The sequence below is a fragment of the Rattus norvegicus genome, chromosome 5, assembly GCF_021556685.1.
Source record: "Rattus norvegicus strain SHRSP/BbbUtx chromosome 5, alternate assembly SHRSP_T2T, whole genome shotgun sequence".
In the NCBI taxonomy this organism is placed as follows: domain Eukaryota; kingdom Metazoa; phylum Chordata; class Mammalia; order Rodentia; family Muridae; genus Rattus; species Rattus norvegicus.
In genome coordinates this window covers 160813192-160828560 of record NC_141538.1, presented here as the reverse complement: position 1 = coordinate 160828560, position 15369 = coordinate 160813192, and the positions used below count along the sequence as shown (strand labels likewise).

General features: G+C 48.5%; 1 protein-coding gene and 1 long non-coding RNA gene across 2 annotated transcripts in view; one reads left to right on the top strand and one right to left on the bottom strand.

Annotated features, from left to right (window-relative positions):
• The window catches only part of Kazn (kazrin, periplakin interacting protein), a 988882-nt gene that overhangs the window by 550018 nt on the left and 423495 nt on the right, over positions 1 to 15369 (top strand). The window lies entirely within an intron of this gene.
• On the bottom strand, positions 2400 to 13883 carry LOC148006137 (uncharacterized). Its single transcript, XR_015621462.1, has 3 exons — positions 13814 to 13883; positions 6186 to 6277; positions 2400 to 3920 (listed from the first exon to the last, which is right to left on the bottom strand). It is a non-coding gene; the product is annotated as an uncharacterized LOC148006137 (long non-coding RNA).

Here is a 15369-nt window from a genome sequence, read left to right as displayed (position 1 = left end):
AAAGCTACAGAGTAGAAGAGTTCTTAACATTGCAATCATACTGTGTAAGTGTGAAGCACCTACAAATGATCTAAAGGTGGGGTGGTTTAAATACAGAATGGTCCCTATAGGCCATTCTGAATGTTTCGTTCCCACATGGTGGGCTGTTTAGGAAGGATTAGGAGGTGTGGCCTTGTTGAAGGAGGTGTGCCACTGGAGAGTAAGCTTTGAGGTTTCAAAAGCCTTTACCAAGCCCAGTCCTGAGCTCTGCCTGTAACTTGTAGATCACATATGAGCTGTCAGCTACTGCTCCAGTACTATGCCTGCCTTGCTGCCTCCCTGCTCCCCACCGAGATAATAATGGACTAATCCTCTGAAACTATAGTGCTTTATTTTATGAGTTGCTCTGGTCATGGTCTCTCCTTAGCAAGACTTTAAAGGAGCCCTACAGGTTGCATATAGGCTGTATGCAAGTCCTGTATCACCTCAGATAGGACACTTGAGCATCTGAGAACTTCGGCATCAGCCTATGGGTACCAAGAGTGAGTGTGTTTTCATCTACTAAAGCAAGTTGCCCCAAAGAACCGTAGCTCCATTGAGGCATGGAAATAGCATCCTATCAAGGTATTGTGAGAACCAGCACAGGGGTAATTCCAATGTTAGGGAGGCTGAGGTAGAAAGATTGTGTATCTCAGACCTGCCTGAACTGTGTAGTGAGACCATGTCATAGCAAGATGGCTGTCGGGGGGGGGGGCAAGAAACCATTGCGAATGATCATATTATGCTGACTGACGGTATGCTGATGGGATTCCTACACAGCCTTCAGGTTTTCACAAGCATGAATTCCAATGGCAGTGGTGTGAGCCAGGCATGTACCACGGCCAGAGTCACCTCTTGGTTCTCCCCCCACCCCGCCCCCACCACCCTCTGCACCCGATCTCCTCTGCAGGAATGACAGTGACTACACCTCCCATGACAGGTCTAGCCGCTACCTTAGTTTATACTACACACGTGGACAGCCAATGATTTTTGAGTCTGCTAATCCAGAGCTTCAGTCCGGGTGCCTGACAGATAGAAAGAAAGCTTTTCAGGGAGAAGATGGAAGCCCGTTTGTTTCTTTGCTTTTCTTCCAGAAACACCAGCAACGTAGTGCTTAAGAAAATAACCCCTCCCCAAGTCTTCTGGCCTGTCGCCTAGTTTAATGGGAGGGTCTTTTCTCCCTCCATCCTTTATGGGGGAGGTGAGGGGTGCTGGGATGAGAGAAGAGCCCTTCCCCATTCTAAATGGCTTCCTAAATGTTCTTTGGTGATTTACGTAGGAAATAACTAAAACACACAAGGAAGCCGGTAACTTCTTTGATCTCTCGTGCGGAGAGGACGGGGAGGAAAGGCCTCTTGGAAGACTCTCAGAAGCCACTAAACTGCTTTCTATTGATTTTATACTAAGATACTTTATCACCCTTGTTGCCTTAAAAAGAAATGAAATCTGTGTCAGGGCCTAAATAGACTTTCCTAGAAAAAGCAGCCCCGAGGTCCCCGGGCAAATGCCGGAAGAGATGCTTATCACCTCCACCACATCGACTTTGGGGGACGTTTTTTCTCTTTTTCTAACAGATGCGTCTTTCCTGCCTTAATGCCCCAGAGTCCTCGAAAGCACTGGGACCCGTGTGTCAATTCCTGAGTTCAGACTTTTCAGGGTCTGAAATTTACATCGCAGAGTCCTTTGTTCACTCCCCTTCCTGCACGGCCAGGAAAACACCACTTGGAATGTCTTCAGCTCGAGGGAGTTTGTTGAGCTCAAACAGACCGCAAGCTCAAACCGAACGCTTGTAGAATCTCAGAACTGTGATCCGTGTTAAACTCCGGTGTCTTTTCCTGTGCCTGCCTCGTCACGTGTGAACCGAAACATCAACGTTTCGTCTGCGGTCCCCGGAGGAAGAGGTGGGGCTATGTAGTTCTTTTTGGCCCTCTACCTGCGTCTATTTCCTGCTTGTATTTGGAAGGTCATCTCTCCTGTTTACAAAATTCAATAAATAGAAACTCCAGCCTTCAAAGCTCATAAATCATTGAGAAAGGGTTCTATGCAAAGAAAGGCCTGGATTCTAGTCTCGACCTTGTCTGTAACAAGCTACATTTCTCAGTAAATCACTCCTAGCTGGAGGGTCAGCACCCATCAGGGAAGGCCTGGGAATACCTTTCCCTGCTCTGTGAGCAGGTCAGGGTCCGTGAATGGATTACAGAAACCAATACAAGTTCCTTCCCCAGATATGCTTTTTGGTTTTAAGGTTTTTGCATTTTCAGTGGTGTGTGTGTGTGTGTGTGTGTGTGTGTGTGTGTGCGCGCGCGCGCACGCGTGCGCGCTCCTGCTCATGTGAGGAAGAACATGTATGTGCATGTGGAGATCAAAAGACAACCTCAAATGTCATTCCTCACACACCTTCGATCTTTTACTTGAAAAGGCATCTCTCACTGGCCTGGATCTATAACAGACAGGCTAGGGTTAGCTAAATCAGGAGCAGCCACGGATTCACCAGTCTCTACCTTCCGTGGCGCTGCTGGATCCAAGTGCACACCCCTGAGCCTGGCCTTCTACAAGGTTCTGAGCAGCCAGTCCAAGGTTCTCATCATTGCGACTCAAGGTGCCTTACCAACTGGGGCATCTCATCAACCAATTAGAATTCATGTTTACAAAAATAGGCGCAACGAACTCTGGAATTCGAACCCATTATACTGAGCATCTGAACCAGGAGAGGGCTCGTGGAGACCTTTCTTCACCCTCACCAAGCCAGGCTATCGTCATCATTGCACACTACCCATGTCTTTGGCCACCTCCCCGGAAGTGCCTCCTACCCGGATTCAGTACTTTGCACCTCCACGAGTCCTTTGGTCATATCTCAACATACACTTACATCCATGGATAGTACACAGTTCCATTTTGCATATCATGGATATACAAGTGGGGCAGATCTACGTGCTTTCCTCTGGGATTTGCTTTTTAGCTCTACATCCTACTAGTCTACAGCACACGGTGGCTACCACATGGCCTGCAGTGTTCTTTCCTTCTCGGGACTGTAGTAATCTACAGTATTTCATGGAGTGGCGACAGTGAGCCCACTTGGGCCCTCTTATGGATGGCAACGAGGGAGACTGACTTTCCAGTGTTTAACAACAGTGCTCTGAGCATTCTTTCCCGATTCCCAGCATGTAGTGTTAGAGCTGGGGCCAGTGGTCTCCGGGGTGCGGCACCAGGATGGGATGGCTGAGTGCTAAGAAACTAGCTACCTCTGTCTTTCTGCTCTCGACTCTTCTCTGTCATCCACCTCCAGTTATGTCTTGGGAAAGCTTTACAGCGTTCTCCGTAACTGGTTTACATAGACTTTGCTCCATCCTTTCGCGTTCCCCATGCAATCATCAAAGCAATTAATTTTACTGACTCCCTTATTTATTTGTTACTTTGAGACACTGGCGCATAGCCCAGCCCCACAGCAACATTGTTGCAACACTGGCCTGAACTCCAAGCCTAACCCCATCTTCCTGCCTCTACCTCCCAAATGCTGAGATTACGGCTGGCTCGCCCACTGATCTTACAGAAGAGTGTGCATACTGGTCACTTGTTTGCTGTCATCCTTCTTCAGATCCTTGCCAACCTCTTTGTAGATAATCAGACCATCGTGTTGTTTACAAATCCTTCAATGTTGGCTGCTTGTTCAACTCCTCTCTTGTTGCGTTAAATAATTTTTAAAAAGACCTACACCGGACACTGGCAGGCGACATTGCACTGGCGGTCTATTCTCATCTCCACAGACTCTCTGGCCCGGAGCTCCCAAAGTGTCTCCACTGGGACCATAGCGAGTCACTGCCATGCCAGTCCCACACATCCAGCTTCTGTGGCTGACTGGGGTGCTTTGCCACCATACCTTTCTCTGGAACTCAGTTGAGTCACTGTGAAGGAAAACACCACACAAACTTTAGTTTAAAATCAACAGGTCACTCAATCGCTGGGCGCAACTACTAACATCCTAATTAGTAAGCCATACCAAATTAAATCCTCTGGTGGCGGGTCCGCCAGGGCCTCTAGTTCTCCTTCACTGCATCTTCTACCCCAAGCTCTCTCCATGTCAGAAAAACCGCAAGGCCCTCTCTTCAGGTTTCGACCTGAAAGTCCCGCCTACTCCTCACCCAGTGATTGGTCCCCTGAAAAAGGGACGCGCGTTCTCTCTCTCTCTCTCTCTCTCTCTCTCTCTCTCTCTCTCTCTCTCCCCCTCCCTCCCTCCCTCCTCCGTCTTTCTCATTAGCGGAATCTAGAATTATTCCCTCTACAGAGGTCTGGCTAAAAATAGCCCATCTTCTGGTCTCCTTGAATCTGGAAGAGGGCAGTGCATGAGAAACAGCTCAGGAGCTAGGCATTGGGCAGGCATTGGTCTGAGTCTCTGGGGATGCTAGCTGTGCGAATGGGGGACTTAAAAGACTAACCCTTATTCTTATCTATAGCAGAGTCACAGGACAGACGGCACTGGTCAGAGACAAATTGTGTTCATCTCTCAACTAATGAACATGTAATCGGTCAGCTTTTATACGACTGTAACAAAACACCGGAGGCAGACTACTTATCAAGAAAGTAGGTTGGTGCAGCTCAATTTTGGGGTGGTTGAGGTTCAAATTGTATAGCTTTATTTCCTTGACTTCTGGTAAGGGTAACAGATGGCATTATATTACAGCAGGAGTATTTAGGAGCCAGGAGCTTCATTTCAACCTAGAAAGCAGAAAATGGAAGGACTAACCTTGTCTATTTTATAAGAACCTTCTCTTGAGAACACCCAAAGGATTACTTGGAAAATACTTAAATCCCTTCCAAGGATATACACCTCCCCCATTACCCTAACGATCTCTGAAAGGATGGGGCTCAAGAAGAACACTGAAACCCATCACTGGGAATTAAAGAGTTTATTAGAAGAGTTATTAATGTCATGGACAGACAGAGAGAAAACAGCAGGTGGAGACCCTGAGCACAGCACCAAAGACTGACAACACCATGGACAGGGCTCTGAAGTCGATGGGGGAAGTTTCAGAGCATAGGGACTGCATGCAGGCTCTCTGCTTTCCACCCAGGAGGCAAGGAAGGGTGAGGAACAGGAGCATGACCACCATTACCCCTTTTGATATAAACTCACCTCCCAAGTGAGCTATCTTGGCACCTGGGAATCTGGCCTAAACTGCACCTGGAGAGAAGTGTCCCAGGTGTTAAGGCCTGAGCTGCACCTGGAGAGGAGTGCCCCAGGTGCTGTGGCCTAAGCTGCACCTGGAGAGGAGTGCCCCAGGTGCTGTGGCCTAAACTGCACCTGGAGAGGAGTGCCCCAGGTGCTGTGGCCTAAACTGCACCTGGAGAGGAGTGTCCCAGGTGTTAAGCCTGAGCTGCACCTGGAGAGGAGTGCCCCAGGTGCTGTGGCCTAAGCTGCACCTGGAGAGGAGTGCCCCAGGTGCTGTGGCCTAAACTGCACCTGGAGAGGAGTGCCCCAGGTGCTGTGGCCTGAGCTGCACCTGGAGAGGAGTGCCCCAGGTGCCGTGGCCTGAGCTACACCTGGACTGTCATATTACATGCTTATAACCTCCCACCATGCCTCTCGCAATAGTGTGCTTCTGGGGAACAAGCCCCCAACACATGGGGACTCTTGAGGGACTTTAAACCACAGCTACACAACAGCGGTCCCCACACTCAAGGACACACAAATATCACCTCCAGGAAACCCTGAGGGTTTTGTTTGTTTGTATAGTTGCTTTGGTTTGTCCAATACAGAAAGGACACGGTCCTTGCCGCTTCCTTAAACCAAAGGTAACTTCTTCCATGGCCCATAGCTCTTTGGGACTTCATCCCCTATGGCTTGAACGTGTCCTCAAGTCTCTTATTTTGGAAAGTCTGTCTTTCGTGAGTCGTGGATGTACTTTCAGTGTTCTCTGCGAAGGACCGGTCTTTGGAATTCACTTAGTTATGTTAGCTGTTCTGGGGAGTCATGAACAAATATCTACTTACTCCACATGGAGCAGTGAAAACAAACCAGAGGAGCGACCCCACCAAAGACCAACCTGGAAAGCCAGTGACTTTATCTGGCTTAAATGTAGATCATAGGGGAGGGCTTAGTCAAAGGAGTGTGGATGACCACAAAGCAACTGCATAACCTTAAGGTCCCAACACAGGTATAGATTGCTAACCTCATGGGAGCTGCACCGTAGAGATCCCCAGCCACTTCGGTTCATCTTCCGCTTCCTGTATTCTCCGGGAACTTCCCCAGTATCACTTGCACCTGGGGAAACAGAAATAAGTAATGGCCAGAGTCTCAGGTGACAGCCCTTGTGACCCTCTCCTCCCTTGTCCCTCTAGTGTCAACAGCCACATCCCCATTACCACAGACCTAGCTACCATTGCATTGCTCTGCTCAATTGGTTGCCATGGCTACAGGGCCGAGATAATCTCTCTTCCAACATGGCAACGAGATGGCCACATGATGCCCAGAAGGAAATGTTGTGCGATTGTTAAAAATAACAGAAAACAGGAAAAGAGCTGAAGTTGGGACGTTGCATTGCTTTATCTCTGTCTGGGGCAGGTGCGAGGCTGTCCCTGCTCTACGGTAAAATCTAAGCATCTTCATACTGAACTTGCCAACATCAATCACGCCTTTTGGTACCGAGATGGCTCCCATCCTCTGCAAGCATGGCCTCAGCCTGCTTGCCTGGTTTTTGCTTTTTCTTCCTCTCAGGAATTCTCTGTCCCCTTTCGGGCTCAGGGGCATTCGAAAGGACAGTTGTTATATCTTGTCTAACATCTCCAGCTGTTAACTCCCCCCAACCCTCGGTACCTGGGATTTAGGATAATATGACTACTAGCATATGCTATAATCTACTCATCGAGTTCATGGCATGGGACCTCCCCCAGCTTCTAAAGCCTAAAAGAGGGAAGCCCCACACTGTCACTGGCTTGACTTTTCTTCAAAACCCTCGGCATGTTTCTTCTCTATTTCTGATCTCAGGTGACAGAGTTCAAACAAATTTCCTACCCCAAAGTACAATCCTTGAGGCCAGCAAAATTTTAAGTGGGTAAAGGTGCACGCCATCAAATGACCTAAGTTGGAGCCACACAATAGGAGGAAGGCAGCAACTCCAGAATGTTGCCCTCTTGTCTCCACATTGGCACTGTGGGACTTGTGCATGCGTGAAACCCCACATATGCATATATATATATATATATATATATATATATATATATATATATATATATGTAACAGGTCACTTTAGTGTTCTTTCCAGCCCTTACACACATTAAATGGAGAACTCTAGAATGATTCATTAGTTCTAAAGTACACACTGTTCTGAGTAGCATGAGAACAGCTCACAGCATTGCCCTGCATCCTGCCCAGGACATCATCCCTCTGTCTGGTGTATCCATACTGTATGCACTACCTACCTGGTAATATCCCCCTCAGTAATATCCCAGTTGTCAGATGAACCATGGCCGTACCACAGTGCATATGTCCAAGGACAGTTTAGTTCACTAACGAATGTCCCCCACAGCACAATGGCAGAGATACTGGCCACTTTTCTGGGTCAAGGAGAAGCCATGAAGAACATTTTTCGTGTGAAAGGTGACACCTTATCACAGGGGCATACACAGGATTCAGCACTGTCTGTGGTTCCAGGAATCCACTGCTGCTATTAGAATTTGTCATCTGTGCATGGGGTGGAGGAGACTACTATATTACCAAAGACATTGGAACAATAAAGACTGTTCCTCAAGAGTGTCTAGGACAATCGACCTGTACAAAGAAGACTGCTCCCCAAGAGCATGTAAGATGTTTGACTGAGGTTTGCTGAACTGAAATCCAATCAGAAAGAAACCTAGGCAGAAGTGTTCCAGGAAGAGGGCTCGGCCAACACAAATGCTCCAGGGATGCACCTGTCGGGAGGACGATGGACTTGGGGGAGGGGGATGTTTTTTAATTTTTCTATTTTGCTTCTTCCCGGGGTGTGAAAGCCAGCCATGGGAACCTCCCACTTCTTCCTACTGAAGGGAGAGGTTAGTTGAGACCTGAGAAACTTTTGAATTGTGATAATTATTTTTAGAACAAGTTAATTAGTATCAGATAAAGCCTGAACAGCCTGTTCCCCCTACACACAGAGACACATAGCACACCTGCGCGTGCACATGCACATGCACAAACACACATGCAAACACATGGTGTCCAAACAAGTGCAAACACATGTTCATGTACACACAGGCACACACACACAAACACACATGTCCATGCACAAATGCACATATGCACTCACACGAACATGTACTCATGCTTGCACACACACACACAGACACACACACACACACACCCTAATGCATAACAAAGAATACACTCTTGACTCTATCAGGGAATTACAACTAAGGACAGAGTTGTTCTCAGGGGCGAGCTGGGCTCTGGAATAGCACTCTGAGTTACAATGTTTCTTCTTCGCCCTCCAGTCTGAATTCCTTCATCATCTCCTCACAATGACAGAAGGGTCAGGTACTGATGCTCCTCCATGCTGTGTTGCTTTACCCATGGCTGAGTTCAGAGAGGCCTGGATTGGCGATCTACACTGGAGAGAACATCAGGGAGAAGAGACTTTTGTGTCATGCATAGAGAAGGCAGATAGAGATGCATAGAGAAGTCACAAAACCACGAAATGAAGTCCCAGGTGCTGGAACAGCTTGAGCAAAGAAGTAACGAAACTGGGTGCCTGGGTGCAGGACCCAGGATGGTGGGTTTTGGAATCTGGCTGTTTGACATGGTCTCCACTTGGAAGCTTTACAGCATAATAGCCATGGCTCTGGGGCTTGAGAGATAACTCAACAGTAAAGAGTACTTACTATTCCAGAGGACCCAAGTTCAGTGGGGGACTTCGGTGCCCCATTCTTACCAATGGTCAGGACAGTGAAACAGACACTAAAGGGGGAAATAATGAAATTAATACCTCCCAGAATCTACAGAGCAGTTCACAACCACCTGCAACTCCAGGTCCTGGGGATCTGGCGCCCTCTTCTGGCCTTTGCAGACTCCTGCACACACATTGTGCAAATAAGCCAACACAGGCACACACACATACAATTTGATAAGTAAACACGTACATAAATACATGTTTTTAAACTAGGTAGGTAGATAGATAGAGATACACAGACTCACACACACACACACACACACACACACACACACACACACAGAGAGAGATAAATGTGGATCTGAGTCCTAGGGCGCCTACCAGAATGTCCCGGGAGCACCCGTTGAGACATTCAGGCTCTTGTGTCTAAGGGCAATGCATTAGACCAGGGACACATAGTTAGATAGAAATAGACATGATTTTATTACAAAAGGAAAAGAATTATCAATGTCAGCGGGCTGGTGAGCCAAGGGCTAGTAAACCCCAAAAGCGTTGGGCCACAAGGCACGTGAACCTTTATACAACATTTACAAAGCACTCCTCTCCCCCCGTGTATGTTTACACTGAGCCCTTCTTGAGCACGCTCTGTTACCGCAGGCCAAGTGAGGAAGGGCGTCCATTGTTTCTCTGCCAGCTGGGTTCTTTTAGGTATGAGTCTTGACACAGCCCTCAGCTCTAGACTCTAGCATCTTTGTCCTAAGAGAGCAGATCTCTGCTCTGGCTCTCCTCTGACCCTCGGCAGTCAATGTCCAGTGCATCCTCAAGCCAGATGGCTTCCTCCTGGAAGGGGCCAGGATGGCCTTCTTCTGTGGCACCTTTACTGCCAGGATGAATGGACGGAATGATCTCTTAGCTCTATTTGTTCTAGGGCTCCACCAGTACTGATGTACAAGGTGGCTCTGATTCTCTTACCACATGGTGCAGTGCTTGTGTAGAACCTTCATACCATCCCAGGTGACTTCCTGTACCTACGACCTCCGTGCTAGGAACATGTCTGCTCTGCTCTCCCGTTCGGGGTCTGGTGACAAGGAAAGCATCACCATGTTTAATACGGGTTCATTTGGGGGGGAGGATTTGTTTGTTCGTTTTGTTTTCCAACTGTGGTTGGTTGGCTCTGCAGATGTGAGACTCCTGGATGAATGAGGACCACTGTAACTACCAGAAGGTGGTTATCGGGATCTGAGTTCTAAATAGGACGGAGCCAGCAGTGCTATTGTGGTTCATCAGCGGTGTGTAAAGTGTTTACAGAGTCCTCTCCCTCCTTCCCCCTCCTCCCTCCTCCACTCTCGCCCTTCTCCCTTCCTGGTCCCCTCCTCCCTCCTTCCTTCCCTTTTTTTCCACTCCCCATCTTTTCTATCACTTACTTACTCCCTCCACCCACTCCTGCCTGTCCTTATGGAGACCCAATCCTCAGAATCATATGGAAATTCCTCAGCTCTGGGGATGGCCATTCCTTCCCTCTCAGGTCCTGCCCTGGACTCCCCAGCACCTCCTCCCACTCATCGTCCTCTTCAACCAGGGGCCCCCTCCCCTCTCCACCCCCCTTCCCCATCATTTCTGCTACATTCACACTTCTCTGCTCCCCAGAAATATCACTTTACCCAGCAATTGTACCGGTTGTAAATTGAATCGCGAGCAGATCAGCATAAATCTGAACACACATTTGCATTGGTTACATCATGACTAGACAAGCCCGAGGCCCCAGGAGGTCCCGGCTTATAAACCCCACTACCCTTCGGCTGTGTGAACTTGAGACTCACTGCTCAGTCAGAATCCACCAATCCCTCGTCTGCGGGGACCCACACCAACCGCAGATCCCACCCAGGCTTCTAACTGGGATGGACGCTCACTGGTGACACTGGGAAGGACTCGCCTTCCGGTCTTCCTCGCCCTTACCATTACCAAGGAGCCGTTACCGAAGTACAGTTCCCACTTGTAAAGCCTCTTGTGGCTCTCTTGCATGGGAGGAATCAAATTAAACCCCTGAGAGGATTTGGGCTGCCTCTATTTATGTAGCTGGGCTCGGCACAAATCTAATATTCCGTAAAGATGCTAAGCTCTGCGCAATCGGTGTGTGCCTCGCGCCTCGTGCGAAGGCGCTCATAAATACTGCTGCTGCCTGGTTACAATAACAGCAGCAACACTCTGGCAACCGTGTAGTGTCATCTGCTCAGAGTGTCTGTTCCTTTCTAGGTCAAGGCCCTCCGGATGTTGATAACGCCCTGGATTTGATACATGGGTGGCTCGACTGTAGGGAGACTGAGGGAAACCGAGGGAAACGGGCATATAAACCACCCAGCCTGGCCCTCAGGCTCACATTCCAGTGGAGGACAGCACAGCCCTTCACTGCCTGAGCCTAACCGCAGAGTGCATAACAAGGAGGGAGGCGCGGGTGTGCTCACCTAGGGCAGAGAGAAAGAATTAAACCTGCCTGGAGCCCTGCTCGCCGCCCCCCACCCCACCCCGCCCTGCCCCTCGGGATAGAACGCAGCCTGTGTCTCTGCTTATTACAGTTAGGGAAAGTTAAGCCGTTTCTTTGCTTTTTATTCAATGCCACCAATATGTTTGAGTGCCCTTGACCAAGATTTCTAGGACTCGGTTCAAAGCTGAGAACCTGGATTATTCCTTTGGAGCCCCTTCAAGTTAATTTAATTTTTAGACTAGGAGAGACAAGGCTGATTACTTTCAGTCCAACAAATCTAAGCAGGGTGTGTGCGTGCGCGTGCGTGTGTGTGCGTGTGTGTGTGTGTGTGTGTGTGTGCGCGCGCGCGCGCGCGCGCGCGCGCGTACACATGTGCACATGTGCACAGATGTGCACAGAAGGAGGCCAGAGGGCCATCTCAGGTTCTTCCTCGGACACTCTCCACTTTTTCTTTTTAAGACAGGGTCTCTCACTGAACCTGAAACACACGATTCAGCTATCCTGACCTGCCAGCCAGCCCCAAGGGTCTTCTTACCTCTATCTCCTCAACACTGGAATCGTCGTATACATTCTCCTCTGGTCCCGGCTTTGTCATGTGGGCCCCAGGGACTCAAACTCGGACTGTAATGCCTGCACAGTGGTCACTTTGTGCCCCAAGCAGGGCTTCTTTAAATAAGCAGCCCTTCTCTCAGCCTTATGACCACATACCTTGGGAGCTCGTCCTGAAGAGCTTGCTCCTCTGACAGAAAACCTAAGCCAAGAAGTCCCTTCAAACACATGCCAGACCCCAAGAGGGCAGTGTCCAGGCAGAAGTGGGCCAAAAGAGAAAGATAGAACTGTCGCTACCTAAGCCCAGCCTCCATCTACACATGCCATCTTCCCTTCTGCCCAGGTGCCTGGTCTGTTTTCCAACCACAAAGGGTGCCAACCTAAATTGGTGACTTGGGGTTGCCAGGGAAACAGCTTCCTGTGTTCACTGGTGGAAACTTGTCTCTGGTGCGTAGCGGGTGGGTCTGGGGATCCAGGGCTGTCTACATTCTTGTTGGGAGATCTGCTTCTATCAGAAAAGCTGCAGTCCAGCCCTGAGAGGGCCTCCATGCAAGGTTGGGCTTGAGCATCCTGAGGGTTGGAACCCGACTCAGGGAATGACTGAACAAGACAAAACCAATAATAATCATGAGACCCAAGCAAGAAGAATGGCTCTTTGCAAACTACTTATACTGGGTCAGGCAATGGCATGAATTGTGTAATTTAGTGTTCTGTCAAGGGCGCCAGGCACAGGGCTTCAAGGGAGGTCCAGGAGTGGAAGTCACTGAATGGTACTGTTCTATGGCAATGAGACCTATGGGGAAACCGAGGCCTGGTTTTTCCATGACAAGCTGGAATGTGAATGCATAAACAAACCCTTCCTAATTCCTATGTCAAAACATCTGGGCACAGCAATGTAGCACCAGGAAGATAGAAACAGAAGATTTACTGGGGCTTGGCAGTCACCCATCCCCAGGTACTGGTAAAAGATCTTGTCCCAAACACTAAAGTAAAACCAATTGTTGAAGACGTCTGTTGTCAACTTCTGGTTCACACACACACACACACACACACACACACACACACACACACACAAGCTCTGCTGGCCTGTTTCACTCCATGCAGAAATAGAGTACTAATCCCATTGAGGACTTGCATTGTACCCTCATATAACCAGGCACACCACCTCTTGTCAGCCCACAGTTCAATTACAAAAGCTGCTGAGGTACACACCCAAGGATACACAGCAGCTCCCATCATAGGAGGAACCATCTTCCATTGGAAAATATCTCAGAGTCTCGCTCCTGCAATAAGGTCAAAAAAGAATATCGGCAGGTGTCCCCCTGGGGTGTTCAACATGTCTTCCCCATACCACCATTCCTCCAAACTCATAATAGGACCTGAAGGATGCAGAGGCTATTCAGAGGAAAGCATCTTGGGTATATGAAGTTAGTACTCGAAGTTTCTAGAAAGACCTGTATATTGGAATCCACATCTCCGTGAGCAGATGATGTGGGAAGACCTAGTCCACCACGAGCAGTGTCATTCCCTAGGCCCCAGGGCCACAGTTGTATGAGAGTGAAGCCAAGCCGATCCCAAGCAACCCAACAAACAACTGAGCTTGCCTTCATTTCACTCTGCTGTTCATTATGCACATGATATGACCAGTGGTTCCAAGCTCGATTGTGAGCTATAATAAACCCTTTCTAAGTAGGTTTTTGCTGTCAGTGTACTTTATCACAAGATCAGAAAGGAAACTAAGATCGTCTCTTGCTGAATCTGGAGCTCCTGGTTTTGGCTAGACTGGCTGCATAGTGGGCTCCAAACCAGAGCCACACAGGAAATCCAGAGCCTGCCCAGCAAGCCACTTCCAAAGCTAAGTTTTGCTTCTGGAAGGTTCTACCACCTTCAGAAACAGCACCCTTACCTGAGGACCAAGTGTTCAAACATCTGAAGCTGTGGGGAACCTTCTTTTGTACTTCCAAACAGTGGCACACTGTGTGGTTGATTAATAATTACATTCCCATATCTGGCCCTGGGGCCTGACATTCAGCAGAGAGCCCTTGACCGGTTGGCTCCAGAATGGGAAACCAACAAGGACTCTAATAATAGGACTTGACCTTCAGAAGCCCCTTCCATTAGAAGCATACAAACATTACAAATTTAGCTGGTTCCGTGGGAGCTGCCAAACCTGATGTCCCAGAGGAAAGCATTCTCCCAGGCCCCAATGCCAGCCTTACCATGACACGCTGATATCACAATGAAAGAACGGAGTTTGAGGTTTGCCAGTGTGAATCAGCATAACCAGTGCACTAATGGCCTTCCCTTAGCCTGGAGGTGTCTGATGGTGGACCATCCCCGCCGACTTCTTCTTCTTTTTTTTTTTTTTTTTAGCTGTTGACATTCTTTTTTTTTTAATTTATTTAATACTTAATAATAATTCTTTGGTTTCCGGGCAAACATCCCCCTCCCCCCTCCCCTTCCTTATGGGTGTTCCCCTCCCAACCCTCCCCCCATTGCCGCCCTCCCCCAAACAGTCTAGTTCACTGGGGGTTCAGTCTTAGCAGGACCCATGGCTTCCCCTTCCACTGGTGCTCTTACTAGGACATTCATTGCTACCTATGAGGTCAGAGTCCAGGATCAGTCCATGTATAGTCTTTAGGTAGTGGCTTAGTCCCTGGAAGCTCTGGTTGGTTGGCATTGTTGTACATATGGGGTCTCGAGCCCCTTCAAGCTCTTCCAGTTCTTTCTCTGATTCCTTCAACGGGGGTCCTATTCTCAGTTCAGTGGTTTGCTGCTGGCATTCGCCTCTGTATTTGCTGTATTCTGGCTGTGTCTCTCAGGAGCGATCTACATCCGGCTCCTGTCGGTCTGCACTTCTTTGCTTCATCCATCTTGTCTAATTGGGTGGCTGTATATGTATGGGCCACATGTGGGGCAGGCTCTGAATGGGTGTTCCTTCAGTCTCTGTTTTAATCTTTGCCTCTCTCTTCCCTGCCAAGGGTATTCTTTTTCCTCATTTAAAGAAGGAGTGAAGCATTCACATTTTGATCATCCGTCTTGAGTTTCATTTGTTCTAGGCATCTAGGGTAATTCAAGCATTTGGGCTAATAGCCACTTATCAGTGAGTGCATACCATGTATGTCTTTCTGTGATTGGGTTAGCTCACTCAGGATGATATTTTCCAGTTCCAACCATTTGCCTACGAATTTCATAAAGCCGTTGTTTTTGATAGCTGAGTAATATTCCATTGTGTAGATGTACCACACCTCACACCAGTGAGAATGGCTAAGATAAAAAACTCAGGTGACAGCAGATGCTGGCGAGGATGCGGAGAAAGAGGAACACTCCTCCATTGTTGGTGGGATTGCAGACTGGTAAAACCATTCTGGAAATCAGTCTGGAGGTTCCTCAGAAAATTGGACATTGAACTGCCTGAGGATCCAGCTATACCTCTCTTGGGCATATACCCAAAAGATGCCT